Source organism: Stegostoma tigrinum, chromosome 31, assembly GCF_030684315.1.
Source record: "Stegostoma tigrinum isolate sSteTig4 chromosome 31, sSteTig4.hap1, whole genome shotgun sequence".
In the NCBI taxonomy this organism is placed as follows: Eukaryota; Metazoa; Chordata; class Chondrichthyes; order Orectolobiformes; family Stegostomatidae; genus Stegostoma; species Stegostoma tigrinum.
In genome coordinates, this window is record NC_081384.1 from 31,241,787 (window position 1) to 31,261,569 (window position 19,783).

General features: G+C 39.4%; 1 long non-coding RNA gene across 1 annotated transcript; it reads left to right on the forward strand.

Moving 5' to 3' along the window:
- The first annotated feature begins 246 nt into the window (after nucleotides 1-246).
- Nucleotides 247-16,990, forward strand: LOC125466185 (uncharacterized). The gene is made up of 5 exons (XR_007250397.2): nucleotides 247-319; nucleotides 9,043-9,114; nucleotides 11,676-11,747; nucleotides 15,085-15,165; nucleotides 16,925-16,990. It is a non-coding gene; the product is annotated as an uncharacterized LOC125466185 (long non-coding RNA).
- Nucleotides 16,991-19,783: the final 2,793 nt, after the last annotated feature.

Consider the following 19,783-nt stretch of genomic DNA (forward strand, 5'->3'; position numbering starts at 1 on the left):
ATTATTCCATTTGTGCATAATGTTAATTGTGCTAGTGTTGATTCATCTTTACAATGCAAAGCATTGATTTTCTTTTGTGAGGCTAAACTAAATTAGAGATAATGCTAGACAAATTATCGATAAGTGTATCGACTGCTGCGCAAATCTTAGAGCAAGTGTAACTTCTGGAATAAGGAGCAATTTAAATCTATGTCCAGCTATGATTCTGATGAACATGTCAGTAACTGTTTAATTTTTTTTCCCAAAGGGAATTAGGTGAAAATGACATCACTTCAGTACAAGAAACTAATTGGTTACCCTACAGATGGACAGAAACCTTGTAAGTAATTTTTATTTAAAAAATCTTCCTTTTTTGGACAGTATTGTGTCGTGTTTATATCAGCGTATAAAACATTTAAATTTGCAAATTGGTGAAAGAGTTTAGAAGTCAAGATGTGTGATCAAAAATGTTTCCCCTTTATTGCCAGTTAGTTCAATGGCATCTCATAAGCTTGCATTTCACGCTTTGATGCTTCAATGCTTAACTTCAGATAATGCAGCTGATGAAGGAATTTCTATAAGTAGAACATAGAACAATACAGCACAGAACAGGCCCTTCGGCCCTCGAAGTTGCACCGACCTGTGAACTAATCTAAGCCCCTCCCTCTACACTATCCCATCATTATCCATATGTCAGTGGGGAGCAATCCTGACTTGTCCCTTATGGATGGTGGAGCTGTATGTCAAACAGTTGATCAGTACCTAGACATATTATTTTCTCAGGAACACAGCCGCTGTGTTTCGATTATCGAAATTCCAGCCAGCATTTATTAGGTCCAAATTAATATTTTGATAAAAATACCATCTGACAGTTCCAGTATCATGTATGTAAGTAATTATGGACATTTTTGGGATTTCCTGCCCTGCCACTGAAGTGTCATTGAAGCACGTATCCCCAGGATTCCTGGACTCCCTTTAGCGTTTTAATGCTTCATGGCGTATTGATTGCCTAATGTTAAAGCCCGATATCAGGAGAAAATTCTGCCCTAGAGCTCCAGTTAATCCCAGTATCTGGTAACTCTTCAGTGTTAGAAGTGCCAGGTTTGAGTGGCGGACAGTGCTGGAACTACAGGTAGTCTCAAAGAAGAAGACATCATAGATGCTGAACTTGGCTAACTATGGGTTATCAAAGGAGCCTGGCTTGAAGGCACCAGCAAGGTGATGGAGCTGGATTTAAGTGACTAGGAAGGTTAGGGGCAGTTAGAATCGATATGCTGTTCTGGAGGTGTGCCTCTGAACAGGGGACCCAAAGTGGGATGTTCCCACACCCTTTATCTAGCATCAGCCATGCATTAAAAGCTGCCAGCCTATTCATTTGGCATGGAATTTCCCCCTGCCAGGTAATACAGCAGAGGGACAGGATAAGATCCCTAAGTGGCTATTAAGTTGATGCTTAAGGGCCTCAGTACATCCAAAGGCAAGCTGGCTGCTTGGCATCTCCCCGTCACCTTGGTAAATGGGAAATGGGAAATAGTTTGCAAGTAGGTAGACAGTACTCAGATCTACAAGGCCCACCTTCAAATTGGCAGGCTGGAGACTGTATGACTTGGTCCTATGGACAAGGGCGGAGCTGAGAATAATGCAAGCCACGGTTGAGTACTGAAAGAGACAAATGGACAGAGCCTGACTGAGCTGGAATGAGCAGTAGAATAGAGCTTTGAGAGAAACTAGGGATTTGTGTTTGTGAAGGCAGGCATCCCTGTATAACCCACCTGATCACACATCCCTGAACACTATAGGCAATTTAGCATAGCCAGTTCATCTAGCCTGCACATCTTTGGACTGTGGGAGGAAACTGGAACACCTGGAGGAAACCCACGCAGACACGGGGAGAATGTGCAAACTCCACACAGACAGTTGCCCGACGGTGGAATAGAATCCAGGTTTCTGGCGCTGTGAGGCAGCAGTGCTAACGACTGAGCCACCATGCCACCCCTACATGACTGTTACTTGTCACTGGTCAGCCCAGGCCTGGATGTTGACCAAGTCTTAGTGCATATGGACATGTAATACTTTGGTATCTTAAAAGTTGTGAATGGTGCTGAATATTATGCATTTGTCAATGAGCATCCTTGCCTCTGACAATATGATGAAGGAAAGGCCTTTAATAAACAATATTGAAGATGGCTGGGCCTAGGACACTATCCTTTGGAACTCCTGCAGAGTCATATCCTAGCAGTCTTCCTGAGGTAGAAATGATTGACCTTCAGCAATCACAGCTTGTGCTAGGTATGAATTCAAGCAGCAGGGAGTTTTCCTCTGATTCCCATTGCCTCCAGATTTGGACCTGGATGCCAGACTCAGTCAAATACTACCCTTGATGTCAAGGACAGTCACTCTTACCTCCCCTTAGTGTTCGGCTCTTTTGTTAATGTTTTAATCAAGGCTGTAATAAAGTCTGGAGCTGAGAGGGCCTCGTGGAATCCAAACTTACTGTCAGTGGACAGGTTTCTTCTTTGTGAATGCCAATAGTTAACACTGTTGATGACCTCTTCCATCACTGCTGGTGGTCAAGGATAGACTGAGAATGGGCAAGAGAGGATAAGTACCCAGATGAGCAGGGCCCTAGGCATGTCAGGTGCCATGAAGAGCTGCCTTGCCACCTTGCTACCTATTGTCTAGCTGTCTGACTGCCCTGTATTCCAGATTCCTGGTAGGGCCCAGAAGCTCTGTAGTGGTTTGCGTACTCCACTTTGAGAAAACTACTGGAATGGTATACAAAAATTGAAGATGAATAAGCTTTTGAAGTGAACGGGTTTAAAGGTGGTTTATGATTCAGCCAGGGTGTGTACTCATAATTTATTTTCATTGTAAAGTCATAGATTCTGTCCTTATTCCTGTAAATGTTCTTGGAATGATGGAATTGTTTTGATAACACTGTGCATATAGTCAAATTGCAAAATCTAGGGTATTTTGGAAAGCCGTGAAGTGATGTTTGGAGAAGTATCTCTCCAACACGTCTTCTAGAGCTGGGGAAGTAACTTCTGGTTGGACAGGTTTACCTAGCTGAATAGATTTTATGTATTTGTAATTAGTCATTTATAACAGGAGGATGACAAGCATGCTGATTTTAATATGCTATGCTATTGCTTACAAAAGCTATGAATATTTTGAAAAATTTCACTGGCCGCCTTTCTAGTTTCTGCAGTTTGTATATTGGCTGAGTTCTGGTGAACGCAAAACTGGAAATGGTGAAAACATAGTACGACAACTACTCTTTTTTTAAGTAAACACAAACCACAAAGGATTCATTGTGAATATGGGTACTTTGTTAGTTTGGAGAAATTGTACTGATAGTACAAGTATGGACAGTAGATTAAAATGGGAACACATATATATGATGAACCTCCGGTAAAATAATGTGGCATCAGTCAACTTATCAAGTTTTCATGATTAATGGGTGCTTGAGTGATGTTCCAGGGAATATCCATTTGGACCAGCAAATTTTCACTGTCTTCGGGAGAAAATCGGCGATGAATTAAAAGAAAATAATACTGAGGTATAGGACCATTAGGAACATAGGAACAAGAGTAGGCCATTCAGCCTGCAAACCTGTGGAGCACTTCAATGCCTTTTACTCTTCTCATCCCCAAAAGTGTGTATGCCACTGGTAATCAGAAATGTGTCAATTTCTACTTTAAACATAGCCAAAGACTGAGCCTCCATTGCCCTTTGTGGTCAAAAATTCCAAAGGTTCACAACCTTTTGAGTAAAACAGTTTCTCCTCATCTTACTAACGTAGCATTCCGTTTTAAAATTGTGCCCCTTGGTTTTAGACTTCAGCTGGGAAACATCTAAGCTGCATCCACCTTGTCTATCTCTTTCATTATTTTGTAGATTACATTGAAATCATCTCTCATTCTTCGAAACTCTGAAGAATGCAAGCCTAGTTTGCTCAATCTCTCTTCATTAGTCAATCTCATCATCCCAAGAACAAGTCTGGTGAACATTTGCTGTATTCCCTCTACTGCAATAATATCTTTCCCAAGATAAAGAGACCAGAACAGTACTCAAGGTATGGTCTAACCAAGCTCTTAACCCAATTGAAGCAAGAGCTCACAACTCGTATACTTACTTTGGCTTGCAATAAGAGCTAATGTTAGCCTTCCTGCTAGCTGGCTGAATCTGCAAGTTAGCCGTCAGTGACTTATTGACAAGGACACCTAGGGTTCTTTGTACATCTACATTTTCCAACTCTTACCATGTATGAAGTACTCTGCACACTTGTTTGTCCTACCAAAATGGATATTTTCTCACATATTTCCATTGTACATATTCCATCTGCCATGTCCTTATGCATATGCCTATCAAAACCTTCTGAAGCCACTTTACACCTTCTTCACAACATACCTTCCCACTCAGCTATGTGTCATCTGCAGAATTAGGAGATATTGTATTTTGTCACAACTTCCAAAGCAGTGCTGTACATTCTGAACAGCTGGGGCTGAAGTACTGCTCCTTACTGTACCCCACTAATCCCGCTGCACCAACATGAAAATGACCCATTTATTCCTACTGTGTTTTCTCTCTGTTAGCAAGTCATTAATCCTGCCAATATATTCCCTGTAATTCCTCCTCACGTACTTTAATCTTTCTAACCGGCCTCCTGTAGAGCACTTCGTCAAATGCCTTCGGAAAATCTAAGTATATTTCATTCATTGGCTGTCAACTTTTGAGTAACTTCCCCACAAACTCCAGTGAGTTTCTTAAACAATTTCCCATTCATAAATCCATGTAACTATGCTCAATTTGGGAATCTATTTATCCAATGGAAGCTATTATAATAGATTCTATTAGATAAATAGATTATAATAGATTCTAGGAGAGGCACAGTGGTTAGCACTGCTGCCTCATAGCACCAGGAACCCAGGTTCGATTCCACCCTCGGGCGACTGGCTGTGTGGAGTTTGCACATTCTCCCCATTTCTGCGTGGGTTTCTTCTGGGTGCTCTGGTTTCCTCCCACAGTCCAAAGAAGTGCAGGCTAGGCGGATTGGTCATAATAAATTGCCGGTAGTGTTCAGGGGTGTGTAAATTAGGTGCGTTATAGGGGAATGGGTCTGGGTGGGAGGGTTGGTGTGGACTTGTTGGGCCAAAGGGCCTGTTTCCACACTGTAGGAATTCTATGATCTATGACTTTCTCCCTACTGATGTAAGGATAACAGTCTGTAGCTCCCTGTTCTCTCTCACTCCCTTCTTAAAATTGTGGGTGACATTTATCACTGTCCAATCTACATGAATCAACGCAGAAGCTGTTTAGTTTTGGAAGATAATCACCAAAGCATCAACTATCTCTATGTCTAGCACCTTCAACGATCTGGAATGAAAACTATCAGGTCTTGTGGATATATCAACCTTCAACCCCATTAATTTCTCCGGTGCAATCTTCTGACTAATGCAAATTTCTTTCAACTGCTCATTCCTTCTAACCACTTAGCTCTCTACTTCTGGGTGATTCTTGTATCTTCCTCTGTGGCAATCTGACTTTCTCAATTTACATGCAGATTAAAGTCATCTGTGATTAATGAACTGACACAAAGTAACTATTTCGCTTTTGTGTCATTTCTCTGTTCCTCATTATAACTTCTTCTGACTCTGCCTTTAGTAGATCCATATTCATTTCAGCTAAATATTTCATTTTTAGTAACTAGAAGCTTTTACAGCTTGTTTTATGTTTCTTGCCAGATTGTATTCATATTCTATTATTTTGTTCCTTATCGTTTTTATTTTAGTTCTCCTTTGTTGTATTTTGTTGGTACAACAAACTCTTACCCTCAGAGTTGCTCTGACAACTTTATAGGGTCTTCTTTTAAAACTTGTTGCAATCCTGAACTTCCTTTAGGCATGGCTGATTAACCTTTTTTGGGTTTTTGCACTTTGAAGCCATGGCTTGTTGCTGTCGGTCATATAATAGACCTTTAAAGACTATTCCTTACATAAATGCAGTTATGCCTTTAAATGTATTTATCTAGGGCATCTCGGTCAATTTGTGCCTCTCTCTTGTTCATAATTTCTGTTATTCCAAGTTAAAGCCCTTGCTGCAGAATGAACTACCTCACTTTCAATCCTGATGTAAAATTCTATTTTATTGTGTTCACTTATCCCTTAACGGTGTGGTGGGGGCGCGATGTTATGAATGTAGTAGAGGTAGGGTGCAGTATAATTAGGTGGGTTCGGTGCAACTGTAATTGGGAATGCCTGGTGTCAGGGTTAAAGACATTTCTTCAGGGCTGAAGAAGAACATGGATTGAGAGTTAAGGATCCAGTTGTCATCATACTTTTGGTACAGATAACATTGTTAGCACTAGAAAGAAGTTTCTGCTGAAAGATTTTGAACAGGTAACTGCTAAGTTAAAAAGCAGAACCTCCAAGGTAGTACCTGAACCATGAGGCAAATCAGCATAGGAAACACCAAGTCAAGGAGTTAAACGCCTGGGTCAGAGATCAGTGTGAATGGAATGAATTTCAGTTTGTGAGGCACTGGCACCAGTATTGGGGTAAAAGAGAGCTGTTCAGGTGGGACGGGCTTTACCTGAACTGTACTGGGACAAATGCCTTGGCAAATTGAGTAGCTATTGCTGTAGAGGGGCTTTAAACTAAATAGAGGGGGGTAGTTTTGTCCAAGGGTAAAAAACAAAGCAAACATCTGGCAGCATTACAGGGCACATATTTGGATGACAATACCCAGTGTTGAACCGGAAGGGAAAAACTGTACAAACATAGGATAGTAGCTGGGTTAAAACGGGAAAAATAGTAAAAGTTAATGGCTGTTTAATAGAATTTATGTAGAATTTGGGCCAAAATAAATCAATTAACAAATACAGGTGAATGGGTATGATCTTATAACAATTACAGAGATATGGCTACAAAGATATCAAAGCTGTGGGTATGCAACTTTTTGAAAGAATGGACAATAAAGAAACCATGATGGACATCATTGTTTTGTATGGGATGGAGTAAAATAGTAAGAAGTCTTTGAACGGAAGATGTGGAACCCATATGGTTGGAGGTGATAAATAAAAATAGAAAGAAGACATTGGTGGAAATAGTCTGTAGGCCCCCTACCGTATGTGGTGGGACAAAGAATAAATCAGGAGATAATGCAGGCTTTTTTTTTCAATAAAGGCTTTTTTTAATGAAAGCATCTTTAAAAATTCAGTTCAATAATCATAGGTGACTTTAATCTGCATGTAGATTGGAAAAGTCAGATTGCCAGAGGGGACCATGAAGAAGAGTGAATTTGGGACACTTTCCCAAAACAATAAACTGTGGCTCAAACCAGGGATTATGTAACTTTAGGTCTGATGATATGTTACGAGGCAGGTTTAATAAATGATTTAGAGTAAAAGATCCCCTAGAAAACAGTGACCATATCTTCTACCAGTGGTAGAATTTAGCATTCAGTTTGAGAGGGTGACCCTTAGGTGCTAAATTTAAATAAGGAGCAATTAAATAATTACAGAGGAATGGAGACAGAGCTAGCTGGAGTTTAGGAAAGCATCAAAGTGAAAGAAAAACATCTCATCTAATAAAGATCAAGTCAGAGGATTGAGAAAGCTTTAAAAGCTAATAAAACATGACCAAAAGAATAATAAAGAGGGAGAAGGTAAACTTTGAGGGTATACTCGCATGCTGTTTCTAAGATGGACAGCAACAGCTTCTTTAAATTTATAAAATGAATGAAAGAGGCCTAAAATAATATACCTTCTTTGGAGAAAGTGTTTCAGGAAATAAAGAGGAACCAGAGAATGGCAAAAGAGTGGAACAACTGCTTTCCATTAGTTTTCACAGCAGGAAATACTAATAGCATTCAAAAGGTAATAAAATAATAAGTAAACAAAGCATGAAGGAAGAGAGGAAATAAATATAATAACTATCACTAGAGGAAAACACATTTGGGAACCTAATAGGGGTAAAGATCGGTAATTCCACTGGACCAGATGGGGTGGATCTTAGGATATTAAAACAAGTAGCTACAGAGACAGTGGATCCACTGATTGTAATCTTCGAAGAGTTGTTAGATTCTGGAAAAGCCCCAGAGGATCAGAGAACTGCCAGTGTAATCCTTCATTTAAAAAGGAAAGCAACAAAAATAGATAACAATTGGCCAATTAGTTTAGTGTCTGTATCTGGGAAAATGCACGAGTCTATTATAATATGACAATATTATAGCATAATATAACGTTGCATAATATGATCAAGCCAAGTCACCATGGCTTCATGAAGGGAAATCATGTCAGACAAATGCCAGCACATCCAATTTTGCTATTAATATTCCAAACATGGTCTGACCAGAGCCTGATACAACCTCAGCCTTACATCCCTACTATTGTAACCTAGCCTTCTTGAAGTGAATTCTGACATTGCTTTTGTCTTTTTAGTTGCCAGTTGAATCTAAGTGTGAACCTTGAGAGAATCTTGAACTAGGACTGTCAAGTCCCTTTGTGTTTCAGATTTCAGAGCCTTTCCCCATTGAGAAAATATTCTATGCCTCTATTCCCACCAAAGCACATAACCATACACTTTACCATACTGTATTCCATCTGCCACTTCCTTGCCCAGACTACTAGTCTGTCCACATCTTTCTGCAGCCTCCCTACTTCTTCAACATGAGCTGTCCCTTCACCTATTTTTGTGTCATCTACAAACTTAGCAACAAATCAATTCCTTCATCCGAATCAAATGTATAACATGAATAGTTGTGATGCCAACACTAACTCCACTAGCCAACCTGGCCATCTGAGAAAACACACCATTGTAATTGAATATCATTTGATAAATTTGTCACAATCTGACACCATGCCATAAGTTATTTCTTGCAGATCTTCTCTGGTGTTTTTAGAATAATGATAGCGATGAATTTGCTAAAAATGCAATCCTGCGCATAGCAACCACAAGAATTATCATCCTGCATTATTTGTTTAAATTATCCAACTCAGGAATTGATCAATGAGTTTTTTCATTATATAAATTGATACTTTAATTATTGAATCAACTGTTTTAGAGATCTACATGGAAATCAACTTGACACACTACAGAAGGATTCATTTGAAGGGCTCATCTTAGTAAAGAAATTGTAAGTATAGCTGATCATTTTTAAACAAGTGACTTTAAATTACTTATTTAAAACTTCCCATTTTCGTAACTGTAAATAATATTCAAGTTGAAGAGATGAAATATAAAACTAATCAATAAATGTCTAAAACAGGTAAGCATTTTCTGTTAACTACTCAGTGGTTGCTTCAAGAGTTCTTACGTCAGTAATTAGATGATACTTTCCTCAACTGTAGGGCAGGAAATTAGCAGGGTGAAATGGCTTGCCCCTTCTTCCAAAAGGAAAATCAGCGTAGGGCTAATTGACTAGGAAGAAGCCTGTCTCGAAACTGTAACATTGCTGCAGGCTGGCTACATTACCAAATTGTGGGATTTTTGTCCCTCACACAGGAGGGAATCTATCCTCAGAGCTGCCATCCTATCTGATTGCCTGGCAACTCCATCACTCTCGGCAGTACGAGAGCTCAGTAGCCTTCAGGGCCTAAAAAGGATCATGACTGCCCCAAGAATGTAACTCTGAGTTTCTTCATTTGTTCATGGGCTGTGGATGTTGCTGACCAGGACAACATCCCTAATTTTCCAGAGGACAGTTAAGAGTCAAACCAATTGCTTTTGGTCCAGAGTCACATGTAGGCAAGACCAGGAAAGGATGTTAGATTTTCTTCTGAAAAGAGTATTAGAAAACGAAGTTGTTTTTCTTTGCAAAATTTGACAGTTGTCATTAGGCTAACTTTTAATTGCAAACTTTTTTAAAAAAAATTGAATTCAGATTTCACCATCTGCCACGGTGGGATTCCAACCTATCTTCACACAGAGAGTGGTGGGTGCGTGGAATGCACTGCCGGCAGTAGTAGTGGAATCAGATGCTTTAGAGACTGTTAAGCTACCCTTGGATAGGCACATGGAGGATAATAAAATGTAGGGTATGCAGGGTAGATTGATCTTAGTAGGATTATAGGTCGGCACAACATCGTGGGCTGAAGAGCCTGTACTATGCTGTACTGTTCTATGTTCTATGTCCGAAGAACATGATCCTGCATTCTAGATTTCTAGTTTAGTGACATTAGCACTTCGCCATTGTACCCCATTTAGGGTTGGAAAGGAATCAAGAATCCATGCAAGAGGGAGAGGGTTTTGGAATGGCTTGTTTTGGCATGAACATTGGATGGACAAAGAGGTGAAGCGGCATCTGAGGATGGATGTCCCTGATGCATGGAGGGTATCCCCTGAATGATTGCTGCTTTTATTTCCCACCTTTGTTCATGTAAGTTTATAAAGTAGCTTGCCATGGAATGACAGCATGTTATATTGTTAATCTCAGGTGTGATTGAGAAGATAGCCGGTATACCACCTGACGTATTTTACGTGGCCACAATCTTAAAACATATCTGGTGGATTCATGTACTATCTAGCCCTGTACTTCAGTCCAGCCTCAGAATGTGATCCTATTTCTCACTGTTAAATATCCTGCATACTACAGGCTTGCTTTCTGTTTGAATTATTGAGGGAAAATTGTGTCACTTCCACTGAATTTGAAATAGTGAAGTGTTTTTCAGCTGTGGTTCAATTGGTCGCACTCTTGGTCCTGAATCAAAAGATTCCAGGCACATATACCAAGGTGGATACTTTTAGTGCACAACTGATTGAGCAGCGCGTTGTCAGACATATTGCCTTTTGCATGAAATGTTAAATTGATATCCCCGCTGCCTGCTTGAGTGAACGTAAGAGATCATTTGGCATTATTTTGAAGAAGCAGAGTGGAGTTTTCCCTGGTGTCTAGGTTATTGTTTATTCCCCAGTCTACATCACACAAAAACAAATTATCTGGTCATCTTCATTTTCTGTTATTGGGAAGTTGTTGAGCACAAATTGGCTGCCATGTTTCCTTCATGACAACTGTGGTTACTCTTCTAACTTTATTAGTTGTGAAGTATTTTGAGCCATCTGTTGGTTTTGAAAAGCATCATATAAATGCAAAACCTTTTTTTCTTTGCCTGAAGTATACCAAGATGTTAGTGGTGAATAATTTATTTTATTACCAATTTTATTCAATACCCAATATTATTCCATTCATTCATGTAACTATTTGTGGTAGTGCCCCACTGTTCAGCTTCACATTTTCTATTACTTTTCCAGTTGCTGGTTGGTAATTTCAGTGAATATTCTCTCTGTCATATTTAAATAAAACAGAGGAGGCATGGGAGGAAACTTTTCTTGAGTACCTAATGTACTACACACTTTTAAACGCAACCATCATTTGTTCTGTCAGGTTTAGGTAGCTCCACAAGGCACAACATACAACAATATTTGCAATTCCACTTTGTGTGATGCCAGTCATATTATTAGGTTCATTGATCTGTTCAAGTAGGACAAAGTAACTCTTCAATCTAGAACTTTTGGAAGTATCTTGAGTTAGATAAAAGTTTGATAACTATATGCTTTTAGTATTCTAGTAGTTTTATGTAAGAGTAATGAATAGGAGCTTTATCATAGGATTTTGTATTTGTTATACATTGACTTTTTTAGGCATTTTTACGTTTCAGATGGAATGTTATTGATCTGTTTGTTTTTATTCCAACATAGGAATCTTTCCGGAAATGTCATCACAAAAATTGCAGGCTATACATTTCAGGCTTTACCTTTCCTGGAAATTCTGTGAGTTTTTATTTGAAAATATCCAAGAATCTTGTGCGTTATCAAGAAAGGATGAACAGATTGGATCTCTTGGGGGAGTCGGGGGAGAAGTCTGACAGTGTGACCAAATAGTGAACTTCAAAATTGTGCAAAATTGCACAGACAGAATGTTTTCACTTGTGGAGAAGAGCATAATTAGAGGTCTAGAATAATCACCAACTGAACTTGTCGTTGTAAAATGACATTCAGACTCAGGAAACTGACAGGGGCTGAGCCCTGCATGTTGTATTGTCTCCTGGAGTCAGGATAAAAGACATCAGAGAGAATGTGTATAATATTTTACAAGGAGAATAGAGTGAACCAGAAGTTGTGGTATATTTTGGTACCAAGGATAGACACAGAGTGGCAGAGATTGAGATCCTGTTGTCAGATTTCAGCAGCTGGGGAGGAATGCAACAAGTAAGACCTTGAAGATCTTTGGATTACTCCGTGCTATGTGCTAGCCAGAGTAGAAATAGAAAGGTAGGAAGGTTCAATGTATCGCTTGAAAAATGCTACAGGAGGGAGGGCTTCAAATTCTTTGAGCATTGATACCAGTTTTGGGCGAGAGCTACCAATTCTTGTAGAATAGACTGCACCTCATAAGAACTGGCACTTAGTTTTCCAGAAAAAGTTCACTGGTTTGCTAGAATTTAAACTAAATTGGCAGGTGATTGGTACCAGCATGCAACAGTAGAAAAGAAGAATAAAGTGCATAAAGTGAAACCTTTAAAGATTACGGGACAGTAGTTCCATTTTAGATAGCAATATGGGAATACAATGTAGTGGCGATAAGGGATCTATCACTTTAAGGTAATGAGAACTGGATACATGATGTACAAGGATATAATGTATTCAGGAAAGGAACAGAAGAACAAAAGGGAGATGGACAGCAATACTGATTAAAGAATATATTGACATGGAAGCAAAACAAGTGTTTCTTGCCATTGGGGATATTTTCAAAATAGTAATAAATTGACCAGCAAGTTTGCTGGAAAATCGTAGAGATGTACAACATAGTAGGGTCCTTGCTGCTGCTGCTTGCAGCTACTCTTGCCAGGAGTTCTGTTTCACCCATCTTTGACCATTCTCACACCACTTTGTTTCATTCATTATCTAACTATGCCTTGGGCCATCTCATCTATCAGTTACTCTCCACTTTGCCCTCTAGAACTGATCTCTGTGGATCTTTTTATTGATTGGGATTATGCTAGATGAATAGGGAAGGAGAGACAATTTCTGAAATGTGTTCAAGAGCATTTTCTTGATCAGTATGTTGTCAATTCAACTGGGAAGGAGACGTTGCTGGATCTGCTGTTGGAAAACGAGGTGGGCCAACTATCTGTGGGGAGAGATAGTAGGAACTGCCGATGCTGAAAAATCTGAGATAACACGGTGTGAAGCTGGATGAACACAGCAGGCCAAGCAGCATCAGAGGAGCAGGAATGCTTGATGTTTCAGGTCGAGACCCTTCTTTTTTTTGCTGAAGAAGGGTCTCGACCCGAGACGTTAAGCTTTCCTGCTCCTCTAATGCTATTTGGCCTGCTGTGTTCATCCAGCTTCACACCATGTTGTCTGTGGGGAGCATTTGGATAAAAGAGTTCATTACCCGATAAGATATATTTTAGGTCTTAACTGGAATATTGTGTAGATTTGCGAACACCACATTATAAGGAAAGATGTGAATGCAAGTGCAGTTTTCAAGAATGGTTATAGGAATGAAAAACTTCAGTTATACAAATAGATTGAAGAAGCTGGGACTGTTCTCCTTCGAGAGAAGGTGTCTGAGAGGAGGTTTCATAAAGGTTTCAAAACCACGAGCTGGCTGGATAGAGTAGATAAGGAGAATCTGTTCCCTCACAACTAGCCCTTTACAAGGGTGCATACAGCCTTTACTGTGTCTGCAATGAGTATGCTACTGATTGGAATACCAAAGGAGAGGAGATGGTATAATATTGGTCAGAAAAGCTTGAAGGGAGCAGTGCCATTACATTTTTCTGAGCTTTATCTGAGGCATAAGTATCCAGAATCTTTTCATATTATGTCAAGGCAGAGAAACTGAAAGGCATCATCCTTCTCATTTCTTGCCCTGAAAGTTCAGAAAGCCTTGAACTATTGTGCCATGCTGACCTCCTGCTGTGTAACCCCCTTCCCTTCGTTTATAGGAACTGACATGGCAGTCCTATGTGATTCTGGGAAAATTGCAATTTTTGGTGGAAAATTGTTGGTGCAGCAGTGCAGTTGATTGAGTAGTAATCAACTTTTGCTCCTAAATAAAAACCAAAAGAACTGTGGATGCTATCAGTCAGGAATGAGGAAGGTCTTCTGAGGAAGGGTCACCAGACCCGAAGCGTTAACTCTGTTTTCTCCTTCATAGATGCTGCCAGACCTGCTGAGTCCAGCAACTTTCTCTTTGTTCCAACTTTTGTTCCTGCCTGCTTTGGACCCAGCATACCCAAAAGCAACCAACTCGAGACATAAATGTATAGGCGATTATTCAGACAAACTTTATGTTTACAAAATGTATATTAATGTATTTGGGTGTTATTTTACATTCATTGAAATGAGAACATCAGTTCTGTCTGCATTGTCACACATTGCGTATCCAGGTCAGGCATACTACAGTGCAGATGCAGAATATAATTTATTTATTCTGCCTTACCAGAATGGCCAACTATTAATTTGAAGGGATGAGTTTTCCATTTTAACACCTTGTAGCCTCTCTAGCTTCAGTTTTAACTTCCAAGATGGTCACTAGTTAAGTGTGCCAATAACCTGCCCACTGTCACCTCAAAGAGACTGGAGTCATTTTGAGGTCTTGACGTCATTCAGATACAGTTGTTGAGCTGAAGAGACATCCCTGTGCAGCTGGCATTATTCGGCAGGCAGTCTACCCAACCGCAAGATTAGCCTGGTATGGAAGGAGGGACTGCTGTCGTTCATCCTGGTCCCTCATTGATAATTTTCACCTTGTCTTTCCAGATCCTTGTTTAGGTCTATCTTGTTTGGGTGTAAAAGGAACTGTCCAAACTGTTTGTCCTGAGTAGTTAACTGGAATTCCAGGTGTGTCATGGGACCCCCAGATGTCTAATGAATAGGATCTGCTTCCGACAACAGAAGGAACGTTCATCAAATAATACAAAGCAAACTACAAAGTAATAGAACAGTGTGCTTCACTTTTGAGGGAATGCATTTAAAAGTGTTGTATTTACCCCTTAGTGAATACTAAAAATTCTCAAAGATAAGAAATCAACATGAAGCAAAATTTTGTAATACTCAAGGAATTGAAATTGTAATTTTATTGTGGTTTCTTGCACAGCGATCTTTCTGACAATAAGGTATCAACGCTGCTGGATGGAACATTCAAATCCTGGCATGGATTACGTTTCTTTAGACAATTGTAAGTATAATATCAACAACTTAAACTACTTCCCCAGCATTAAAAATATTCAGTACATTTAGCAGTCTCTATATTTTCTTTATTTGTTCATGGGATTTGCCATTTATTGCCCATGCCTAATTGCTGTTTAATTGAGTGCCTTGGTATGCCATTTCAGAAGGCACTTAACTGTGAATCTTTGGATTTGGAGTCATGTGTAGCTCAATTCAGATGCAGATCAGCATTTTCTGTCACTGGAGGACATTAGTCAATGACATGCACTTACACAATGATAGTTTCATGACTACCATGGCTGAGAATATCTTTAATTACCTGGTTTTGTTTAATTTACTTCAAACTTCATCACCTTTGTTGTGGGATTTGAAGCCACATCCACAGTGCTTGAACCTGGGTGTCTGGATTATTTGTCCAATGACACAACAACAACACCATTGGTCTCCCTTTTCAGCAGGCGGAGAAGCTTAATTAACCTTTCAGGGAGATAGAGACCATTGAACTAAAACAATAAATTGGTTTATTTTTCTGCAGATGCTTCCAGATTTGCTGAGTATTTATAATAACTTTGGGTGGAAATTTAAGTAGCCTACAAAAACGGGAAACTTCATAAGTATGATTTAATTAGGCAGAGTAGTGATAAAGTCAGCATGTGCTTGTGGTGTATCGAAAATGACACTGACCTGTGGTGGCATCAAATTGTAATACAATTGCATGCCATCTATACTCATTAATGTGAAAAAAATTTCAATAAAGTCTTATCATCGAGAGAGTTGGTATTGCATGAGATTCTAGTGCACCTGGTTCTCAATTGTTTGGAGGTGTGCAATTGTCAGTTTAGCGTAGTTGTGCATAAAGTTGGTAGCTCTCCTGTTGAATTAAGAGAGGGGAGTAGGAGAATGGAACCTTGAGATTGGTAATGGTTAGACAGCATGGAGCTGTGAATTGGAAAGACTCTGGAGGCCTGGGCATGTTGGGGTAAGGCAGTGTCAGTATTGCCCGTTTTTGTATCTGTCTGACTGTATTGGCTGATAAGACTCTTTACGAGCTTTGAATTTGTTTATAACATTCCTTTTAACTTATCTAGAGTCTGCAATTCAACCATTTCCCATAGACAGGCAGGTACAATACTACCAGACCAATACTCAAAAAGGAGACAATTTAAAAATACTGCATTGTTTCTCCATAATAAAAGAAATGTCCCTATTGCCAACCAGTAGGTGTGCCAAAATAAGCTATTATCAAGGGTAAATGATGATGTTTGTGCACACATAAATAAAGTGCGTTCAATGTAATGTGACCGTGACTGAAATTTAATTTTGAAAAAACTCCCAAGCCACCTTTATGCTGTCAGCAAGTATCATGTTAATGGTAGTGTAGTTGGGCAGAAAAGTTGTGACTGTAATGTAGAATGTCACTGTTTGACTAGAAGACTCGGTAATAGTCTGCAATAATTGCAGCATTATCAATTAGTAGATTTCACCAATAAAAAGCTTTCCCAACCATTGAATCAAATGTGTTGTTACATGCATGCAACAATTAATCACGTGGGATAAGGCAAAAAGAAATATTGTGGAAGTTGCACACTGTTCATGAGGAATGACGTTGTTGACAAAATTCAAAAAAGTAGCTATTGTCCTGAATGCAGTATTCAGAATTTGTATTTTTAAAATTTACTGTATCAGCGTAGTAGCAATGGAACTAAGAATGTTCCTAGAAGTTTTTCTGATATGATTCCTTTCTTTTTTTCCTCTCTATTTAACAGGAATTTAAAATCCAACCCACTAGAAGTAATACAGAATGATGCATTTGATAAATTGCCCTCAATGCAGTACCTGTGAGTATGGAGAATTTTGAAATTGCTGTGAGTGGTGAGACTGCTAATAGTGTTTGTAATTTATACATTTCACCTAACTTGGTGTTTGTGCTACAGCTACTATGGACGTATTTGCAAAGCCACAACAGAATTCACCTTGCAGATACTTGCTTTAATATACATTTTTAACAAACTCAATCCTGGAAAATGTTTTGAGGTTTTCAGTATGATTTTCGCACCTTGGCATAGCTATAGGACCACTGGAGTGCTTTCCCAACGCACCAATTATTGCATCAATGATTTCAGAACACAAATTAATTTATTTTAATATGGGATTAAAAGTAGAAAAATCAATACCTCTTGAAAGAGGTTTTGGAAAACACAATGGAGTTAGCAACTATAAATATTTGGAAAATGTTTGGAAGTGGATGTTGTGCAAAATGAGTGGAGATTTGCAAATTTAGATGCAGCGCAAAAAGGGGAAGTAAATAACTCAGTTAAAATTCAAAGTTATGACAGATTTTGATAAGGTGAAAGGTCAAATAAAAATTCCCACTGGTTGATGTGTCAGGGCACTAAGTTTTCCTCACCAAAAAGATTGAAGGAAGAGGCTGAAGATATTTTTGTTTCAAATTTAAAATGACACCCCACAAAAAATAGGTGGAACTAACTTTTTAAAAAGAAGTGGATAACTATTTGGGTATAGTAGAAACTACACTGTCAACAGACAGGGAAAATGGCAAATAGGAGAATTGTATTACTCTATCAAAGAATTAGCGCATGGGCTACTTTGTCTCCTTTTCTGCTATAAATATTAATGTCCTCCATATTAACTATGACACTTGCTGGGAACATGTATCCAACGTGCTGTTTAGGTGCCTACTGCCATCTCTACAATGGTCCCATTTCATGACACCTGACCTTCCTGTCAGAAAAAGATGTTACAATTCAATATCATATTTCAGTTACATCACACAGTGCTGTTGTTAGCCTGATTTAACTCTCTAGTTGCTGCTTGGGTTTCCCAAGGTTCAGGAAACCTGACAATGAAAGGGAGGCGGGAACTGCATGCTATCAGAGAGAGAGAGAGACCTTTACAATGCATCTTGTAAACCAGAAAGAGCAGAAATTCACTCTCTGTTCAACCTGTCAAGAAGCCTCCCCTCCACTCACCCCTCCCTTCCTCCCTCAACACCCAACAACAACCCCCTCAACCATTGTAGCTTTTAATTTTTGCCCACGTATCTCCAGAGCTTTTGCCTCTCAGTCCAACTTGTTGGTAGTAACTGATCCTGCCCGTATCCCCGTTCACTTGTTGGAGATGCTCCCTAAGTACCCATGGCTGCTGTCTCCTGCCTAGTAAGCTGAAATGTGAAGCTCCCAGGAAGCAAGAAGAAGAACCTAAGCTAGACATTGGGATTCAAGATCTACAGGACACCTTGACTTGGTTCCTCATCTTTTCTGGCCTATCTTGCAACTTCTTTACATTCTTCATCTTTTTTAACTTCCCCACTTCTCTGTAAATAATGAGGCATATGGAGATGTTTCTACAATACTAATATGGTTTGGAATCAGCAAACATTTGGAAAGTTGTTTTCCATCAGAAATCCGAAACTGGCTCGGTGGCTGTGGCTATGGTTGATATGCTTTTAGCTACTTGCACTTCTTTTAATAAGAACTCTGGAGATTTTCCAAATATTTACAAACTGAAGTTTGGAATTCTGACATGAATATATCAGACGTCTTAGTGCAGCTTTAGGCTATCTTGTTCAGCAGCATTAGGCAGTGGGTATTTTGACTCATTCAAAATGCTCACTGAAAATGTTAAATAGGACAGTGTACAACAAATCTGCCATGCTTTCCTTTCAAAATAGGATTAGAACCTTTTTACCTTTCATGAGCAAGGGCTGTGTTGGAGTTGCCAAGTATTAGGTGGGTTTGTGTCCATCTGCTGGCTCAAAGCAGTTATTCTGATTGGCTGAGCTGATTTAGTATACAGTGTCAGAGGTTTCCCCTATTGTATACATCATTTCAACACAAAATTCATAAATGTAGAAGTAAGGCACACGCAATAATCTAAAAGCACTTAAACAGTTTCTCTCTCACCATTTTGCATATCGCCAGATAAGGTTAGGGTATGCATGGATATACTGCGCAACTGAGTATTGTTGGCACATGCCCAATGACTATAACTATTCATTTATCATTAGCAAATCAAAATTGCAGTAGCCAGTAAAATATTGGATAGCAATGACTTAGGCATGGGCTAAATAAAACTAATAGCAGGATTTGTAAAGTAAATGTTTAACCAATTGAGTTGATTTTGTTGAAGGAATAAGGTCCAACAGATAAATGGGATGAATGTTGTATATATGGATTTTTTTAGGAAAATGTTTGAGAGAGTGCCACATCTGAGGTGTGTTAAGAAATAGTTAATAGTACATTTTTTTGGCTTCTTATCTGTAAGGGTAGGACACGGACCAGGAAAGGAGGGCCACCAATAACTGGATTTGATTTAATCTAATGTTAAGTATCTCCAAGGTTTTATTTTAAAGAGTTCAACCATGGCAAGAGGGCATCAAAGTCTTGGTTTACTCCTCTTGCTCCATGCGACAGGCAAGGGACCGTTCAAGTCCCCCAGGTCTGCATGTGTGCGGAAAGTGTCTCCAGTTACAGCTTCTGGAAGCTCGAGTTTCAGAGCTGAAGTGGCATATGGGGACACTGTTCAGCACCCGCGAGGCAGAGAGTATCGTGTATAGCACTCTGCAGACAGGAAGGGAATGGGTGACTACCAGGCAGAGCGAGACA